This window comes from Aristolochia californica, unplaced genomic scaffold, assembly GCF_029961685.1.
Source record: "Aristolochia californica isolate CCGP_79_NKW_82.1479 unplaced genomic scaffold, dmAriCali1.0.hap1 SCAF_8, whole genome shotgun sequence".
Classification (NCBI taxonomy): domain Eukaryota; kingdom Viridiplantae; phylum Streptophyta; class Magnoliopsida; order Piperales; family Aristolochiaceae; genus Aristolochia; species Aristolochia californica.
Genome location: NW_027182279.1, coordinates 35,669,639 through 35,677,846, shown reverse-complemented (window position 1 = coordinate 35,677,846; position 8,208 = coordinate 35,669,639).

Below are 8,208 nucleotides of genomic sequence, written 5' to 3'. Positions count from 1 at the left end.
GTGTTTGGGACAAGCCCAAGAAAACATATTTCACAACTTTAGAAAAGAGTTTATCAGCTATTGGTCCAAAGACATGCACAAAGCAGATATAACCAAAGACTCAAAGACTAAGAAAATAATTCAACATTAAGGTTGAGAATGTGAAATGGAATTTTTCCACCAAGCACTGAAGAGGGCATTTTTTTAATAAGGAAACATGTTGTGAGAACTGCATCACCCTAAAAAGATTTAGGGAGATGCATATGAAACAACAATGTGTGCACAAGTTCAAGGAAAATGGCAATTTTTCCTTTATGTAACACCATTTTGTTGTAGAGTATACACAAAGGAAGACTGATGAATAATGTCTATAAGTTGACAAAAAAGAATTAATTTATGGTTCATAATCTCAAGCCTATTGTTTGTATGCAAAACACTGAGTGAAACACCAAATAGAGTCTTTATATTTCATTAAAAAAATTGAAAAACATAAAAAACTTCAGACTTCTCTCATCGAAGATACACACATGTAGATCTACTAAAATCATCAATAAATGACACAAAGTACTTATAACCAAAGGTTCTGGCAACAAGACAGAGTCTTCATATGTTAGATTGGACTATCTAAAAAAGACTACGAATAAAAGACTGATTGAGAGAAATGATGATCATTGATGCAAGAAATTATGGAGATGCTAATGCAGGAAATAACTAGAATAAATTAACTAGAGCTTGAGGATTAAGTAAAAGATGCCATTGGAAGGGTGTACAATAGACATGAAGCACAAAAGATGCATGTGATGATGATCCCTCTTGAGTGATACAATCCATCTCTCTCATGCTTAGAACAAATCATCTCCCTTGGAGGTCTTGAAACACATAATGAGTAGGATAGAAAGTCACTAAGAAAATCAAAGACTTTGTGATTTAGCTTATTGAGACAAGATTGATAGGAAAATAGGGAACTAATAAAACAACATCAAGAAACAAAGAAGAAACAGTCTTAATAGATCCTATTCTACTAATCAACAAAGAAGAGCCATCAACAAGTGTTCCTTGTTTACATGATGAAGATTGACTGAGATTCAAAAAAACAAAGAGTCACCTAACATATGCAAGGATGCACCAAGTAAATGTTAAATTATGGAGCCTAATTAACACCTTACCCCCCAGCGGATCCACTATATATTGACTGTTGTGTCATTAAGGGTAGTGTGGAAATTTCACACTTGTAATCTGGTTGCCCTAATTTTCTCTTTATATATGGGGGCGTCGTTGTTAGGGTTTTTTCACCTTGACGAGTAACATCATCCCGAGGAGCATCTGAAGTTGTAGCCCAAGAGGTTAGATAAAAACACTTATAAGTGTGTGCAGTTTCTCTTTGTAAACTATTTCATCTTCATACTGGATTATTGCAGGGACGGAAGATAGGATGTAATCTCACCTTGAAGCGAACCTGTATAAATCTTGTTGTTATTAGTCGTTTCTTGCTTTTCCTTCTTCCACGATTATTATTATCTCTCTCATTAGTTTAGAATTAGGGCATCTAATTCCTAACAAGTGGTATCAGAGCTTTGGTTCATAATTGAGAGCAATGGCTGGCGGAGAAAGATCGGCACTTGGAATCAACAAGTTCGATGGTAGGGATTTTGTGTTCTAGATGATGCAGATCAAAGATTATCTATACAATAAAAAGTTACACGCACGACTTTTGGATAAGAAACAAGAAGGTATGAAAGACGATGAGTGGAATCTCCTTGATCAACAAGTGTTGGGAGTAATTAGATTAACAATGTCGAAGAACATTGCTCACAACGTGGCTCCAGAGAAAACCATAGCAGGGATGATGATGATTTTGTCCAACATGCATGAGAAGCCTTCCACAAATAATAAGATACGTCTCATGAAAAAACTCTTCAATTTAAAGAAGATAGAAAATACATCAGTGACATCGCATTTGAATGAGTTCAGCTTGATTGTCAATCAATTGACCTCAATTTAGATTAAATTTGATGATAAGATTCATGCGTTAATTCTTTTGGAGTCTCTGCCAAATTGTTGGGAGCCTATGAGGGCTGCAGTCAGCAACTTTGTACGCAACGAGAAGTTGATTTTTATTGATGTTTGAGGAAGTTCGTAGAAAGGACTCCAGAGAAGCGTCAACATCTAATTCTGCCCTAAGTGTTGATACTAGGGGTAGAAACTTTGAGAGGAGTTCTAACAAGGGCAATGGTAGAGGGAAGTCAAGGAATGGAAGAAGCAAGTCCAAATTCGGAAGGAATGTGGAGTGCTGGAATTGTGGAAAGTTTGGTCACATAAAGAAGAACTGTAGAGCACCGAAGAAGGTTGAAATTAAAGGTGATGTTGCAAATACGGTGACTGAAGATGTACAAGATGTTTTATTCTTGTCGGTTGATAGCCCTATTGATTTTTGGGTGTTAGATTTAGGGGGGTTTTTTCACACCACTGCGCACCTTGAGATCATGGTGTTATGCACGCAATAACATTATTATTTTAGTGTTTTCTTTAATTTACTTTATTTTATTTCAGTTTTAGGTCACAAGGGGTATTTTTGGAATTATTTATTAATAGGGATATTTTTGGAATATTTTACTCATAGGGATATTTTTTGTAATATTTTATTAAACCCTAATAGGGTGAACCCTATTTAAGGGGTAAGAGTAATGAGAAACGAAAGCATTGAAGTATTAAGAATTAGGTTAAATCTAGAGTAAAGAGGCTTAGAGTTCTCCTCAACGAGCTCTAGGGTTTTCAAGCTTCCCTTAGGCTTGATCTTTGTTTTCGTCTTCCCCATGTCTTCCTACTACCCCTACGATAATGCTTGGAAGACCCGTAACCCGTGGCAGACCCCAGATCCTCCCAAAGAATTCACGTGTCAGATCCGGGACCGTAACAACTGCTCAACCGACGGAGTCGCCTGATTTTTCGGTGGCAAATCGCAGCTCGTCAGGGCTTCGCCGCCTGGATAGTTTCTGAGACAGAGGGCTCTCAGAAACTTGTGAATCGTCGTTGCTCAGCCTCCTAGAACCGAGATCCCTTGCGAAAAAGTCGATTACGGTGCCGACGAACGATTCTGCTTCGCCGGTGGCGAAGAGAAGCCCGTTGGGGCTTCGCCGCTAGGAACATTGCCGACATAGAGGACCACTGTTTCTCAGTCCCCCGGAACAGAGACGCCTTGGGGAAATTTCGCCTACGGCACTGACGGGATCTCCTGTTTTTCCGGTGACGAAGAGAAGTCCGCTGATGCGTCGCCGCTTGGAATTTTTCCAAGATAGAGGGCTCTCAAAAAGTTTGTCGACGGACCCGAGGGACGCGACTGAGTCGCCTGCTACTCCGGTGGCAAATCGCAGCCCTTGGAGGTGAATCGTAGCCCTTGGAGGCATTTCGGGAGTTTTGCACTTGCTTGGAGATTTCGAGTGCCATCGGATTGAGAATTTCCAGTGCCGCTGTTTGTGGAATTTCGAAATCCCCACATTCCGATGTCATCGCCGCTGGAGTTCCTGGCCCTTGGCCTTTCTGCTCGTCCGAGACAGCTTCTGCTGACTCTTCTACGCATATGTCGTAATTGGAGATTTGAAGTCGAAGGCCCTTCGTTTTTGCAAAGGAAGCATCTAACCGGGCTCGTACTTCCTCCAATTCCTTACCCATAGCAATCCATCTTTCTTGGGATATAGAATAATTCATTGTGTTCCCGCTCTGATACCAGTTGTTACGGTCCCTATGAGTAAAATATTTCAAAAATATCCCTATTAATAAATAATTCCAAAAATACCCCTTGTGACCTAAAACTGAAATAAAATAAAGCAAATTAAAGAAAACACTAAAATAATAATATTATTGCGTGCATAACACATGGAGAATTACTTTGTTGGAGATCACAGGAAGGTGTGTCTTGTTGATGGAGAACCTTTGGATATTGTCAGTTTGAGGATGTCAAACAGGCTAGTGTGGAAAATTCACAAGGTGAGACATGTACCAAAACTTATGTGTAATTTGATCTCAGTAGGGCAGCTTGATGATGAAGGTCATAATCTGACTTTTAATGGTATTACCTAGAAAGTCAATAAGGGAGCAATGATTGTTGCTCGACGAGTTAAAATTGGTACTTTGTACATCACTTCCAGTTTTAGAGACACGGTTGCAAATGCTGATGTAGTTACTGATTCTTATTTGTGGTATTATAGGCTCAATCACCTGATTGAGAAGTGAATCAAAGTGCTTCAGTCCAAAGGGAAGCTACCAGGGTTGAAAAATGTAAATAATAGTTTGTGTGAAGGTTGTATCTTTGGCAAGCAGAAAAGGGTTAGCTTTTTTAAGGCTAGATAGGAGCAAACGACAACAAAGTTGGAGTTAGTTCACACAGATGTATGGGGGCTTTCAACTATTACCTCCCTTGGTGGTTCTAACTACTATATGACATTTATTGATGATGCAAGCAGAAAGATATGGGTTTATTTCTTGAAAAATAAATTTGAAGTCTTTGATACCTTCAAGAGATGGAAAGCAATGGTTGAGAATGAAAAAAATTTGAAGGTGAAGTGCTTGCAGTCAGGTAATGGGGGAGAATACATAGATTATGATTTCAAACGGTATTGTGCTGATAATGGAATTAAGATGAAGAAGACCATACCTTGAAAACTTCAACAAAATTTTGTGGCTGAGAGGATGAAAAAAACTTTGAATGAGCGTACTAGGAGCATGAGATTACATGTGGGATTGCCAAAGTTTTTCTGGTCTGAGGCTATTACCACCACTGCCCATTTGATCAATAGAGGTCCCTCAACACCATTGGATTGCAAAATACCTGAAGAGCTCTAGTGTGTCAAAGAGTTAAACCTTTCTTTCTTGAAAGTGCTTAGTTGTGTTTCTTATATTCATAATGATTCTATTGCTAGAAGTAAACTTGATGCTAAAACTAAAATATGTTTCTTTATTGGCTATGGTGGTACCGAGTTTGGTTACCGCTTCTGGGATGACAAAAGTCGAAAGGTTATCAAGAGCAAGGACGTGATCTTCAAAGAAGATGTCTTATATAAAATAAGGTGGAGAACAAATTCTGAGAGCACAAGCAATGAAGCTAAGAAGTCTGAAGTGACTCAGTTAAGAGATCTTCCCATTATTGAGATGGAGAATATTGCTCAGGAAAATCAGGAAGGCATACCCCCAGAAGTAAATCGGAACATCCCTGTGACTGAAGTCAGGAGATCTACCAAAACTAGCAGACCACCACAGAGGTACTCCCCTGTAGTGAATTATATTCTTTTGACTAATAAAGGTGAAGCAGAGAGTTATGAGGAAGCCATGCAAGTTGATGAATCAACCAAATGGAACATGAAGGATAAGATTGATTCACCATTATCCAATCAGACAAGGCAGTTGACAAAGTTACCAAAAGAGAAGAAGGCCTTGCAGAATAAATGGGTGAACCGAATAAAAGATGAACATGATGGCAGCAAGCGGTACAAGGCAAGACTGGAGATAAAAGGCTTTTAACAATAAGAATGCATTGACTACACTGAGATTTTGTCTCTAGTAGTGAAATTGACAACTGTTGGAAGATGGGCTCAAGCCCAAGAGCTCAAGACAAGAAGCCCACACTTCAAAGGAGTGGCATATGTGTAAAATATGCTACTTTCCATAAAGATGGCATAGAAGTGTAAATATGTGTTCCTTTTATGTCTTTTGTTTTATCAAGTTGAAGCCCTAAGGGCATTGTAAAACTATAAATAAAGGCATTGGCTAAGAGGTAGGGCATTGAAGCACTCTCCTATCTTTCCACAAATTCGTCCAGCCCTCATTTTTCTTTTTAATGCAACCCTCTTCTCCCTTAATCCAAACTCTCTCCTTCCACGTTCTTCTTCTTCTCTTCTCCTTCTCTCTTCTTCTTCTTCTTCTTCTTTCTTGTTGATCTAAAGTTCCTTTCATGAGATCCTAAATTTTACATGGTATCAGAGCAAGGAGTTTAGGATCTCTTCATGGAGTTATTATGAAATATGTTCAAGAAGTTGTAAAAGGAGTTCAGTCATGAAGAGATAAGTTCATACTCTTCTTATTTACGGTTTTTTTTTATTTTCTTTTCTTATTTACATACTCCTTTTTACTGTTTTTCTTTACGTCTTGAATTTTGGGTCACATCAAGTCAAGATAAATCTTTATATGTTGTAAAGATTTATTTCTATGACTAAATTGATGTTATAATCTTGACTCCTTGTAAATCAATTACAAAAGTGATCAAGATCATTTGCTGTTTGCATCTTATTAAGATTGATGGGTGAAATTCAATTACCTTTATGTAATTTGGATCCATCTCATTTAAGGTAGAATTCCAGCACATGTTGCTGTATCTTTTCCTACTTAAGGTTGTTCATGGGTTTATGTTATGTTGTTGGATGCCCATTATATGTTTGATGAAATTCCAGCAGTCATTTACCCTTTGTAGTTCCATTTTTTTTTAACTTCAACAATTGAATTTTTTTTTTACATTGAAGTCTCCCATGAGCTGAAGATAAATCTCTTTCAAGTGTCTTGGTTTGTCATTAAATCTTCTCTAAATTTTTGTCTATTGCTCGTTTGTGTTGGAGTTTGGATTAAGGCCTAATCGGTTGCATCTACTTTCTTCTCTTTGTTCTTATGAATACAAGAGAAGTTGAGTGATGGCTGGATGTTATTATTACTTTCTAAAGGCACAAATTTGTTGATAATTTGGTGCTTGCCCTTGTGAAATAAATTGGTTCTTGTTCTATTTTGTTGGTGATTGATTTGGTCTACGGGTTCTTCAAATTACATTGAGTAATTGTTCTTTGAAGAAGACCTTTTTCCCTTGACCTCCATATTTTACTTGCCTCATCATGGAGATTGGATACAATAGTAATAAGAGTAATATACTCCGTATTACTACAATTCCACTTAGAGGTCTCTCCAATTACATGAGCTGGTCACAATCGGTTCGGAGGGTTCTTATTACTCTTGACCTCTTGAGCCATGTTGTTAACTTTCCTCCTCCGATTGATGAAGAAGATGCATCCTACCACAAGTGGGTTAAGGATGATAACATGGTGATAAGTTGGCTCATTAATAGCATGGAAGAGCAGGTGGCCAACAATTTGGTCCACTTGGAAACCGCCAAGAACATATGGGACACTTGTGCCAAGCTTTACTCAAGCACTTCTTCATTAAAAAAAATATATGATGTATTACCACACATGCTGCATACGAAACATGGAGATAATATTCACAAATTTTTGGCACGGTTTCGAGGTCTTCTTCAAGAATGGAAACTAGCTCAGCCATATTCCACTGATATTACCGTTCAAGAATGACAAAGAGAAGCTTTGGCAGCAGCCATTTGCTTATCGAATATTAAACCAAACCTTAGGTGGCCAAAACTCAGCTTCTAAGTTCTTCTGCTCTTCCATCCTTCGATGATATTAGTGCTATATTACTTTGGATACCGGATCCACCCCCTTCTTCTCCTATTGATGCTCCATCGGCGATGTTCTCTGGCAATCGGGGAACATCTTCCTCAACCCGAGGACAGGGCAGAAATATGAGAGGGGGTCGAACTATGAGAGGGGCTGAAAATAGAGGTGGTAGAATGGGTCAAAATTCTTTCCGTACTGAGCCTCAACTTTGCACTTATTGTGGCCATCAGAACCACCTTGTGGCATCATGCTGGAAACTTCATGGCAAACCTGATTGGGCCACAGCTAACCCAGTCTCGGTTAGCATTGAGAAAAATGAAGATAAGGCTGAATCATCATCCAGAAATGTGACTCTTACGGCTGAGGACTATGCTGCATTTCAGAAAATGAAGTCCTTCATGGAATCCTCTATTCCCTCATCATCTACTGCTGCCACTACTATTGCCTCAGGTATGCCCTCTTCCTCTTCTTCCTCTTCCTCTTGGATCATCGACTCCGGGGCCTTCGAACATCTATCAGGTAACAAACACTTGTTGCAATCCTTATCTCCTTGTTATCCTCATAAATTCGTTACTATTGTTGATGGTTCCCAAGCCAAGGTTCTTGGCAAAGGTTCCTCCTCTCTTACTTCACCTATTCCCCTTCTAGATGTTTGTTTGTTCCTCAATTTCCTTTAAATTTGCTCTCGGTTAGCCAATTGACCAAACAATTAAATTGCTCTATCACCTTCTCACTGTCTTCTTGTGTCTTTCAGGATCTCACTACGAAGCAGGTGATTGGTGGCGGC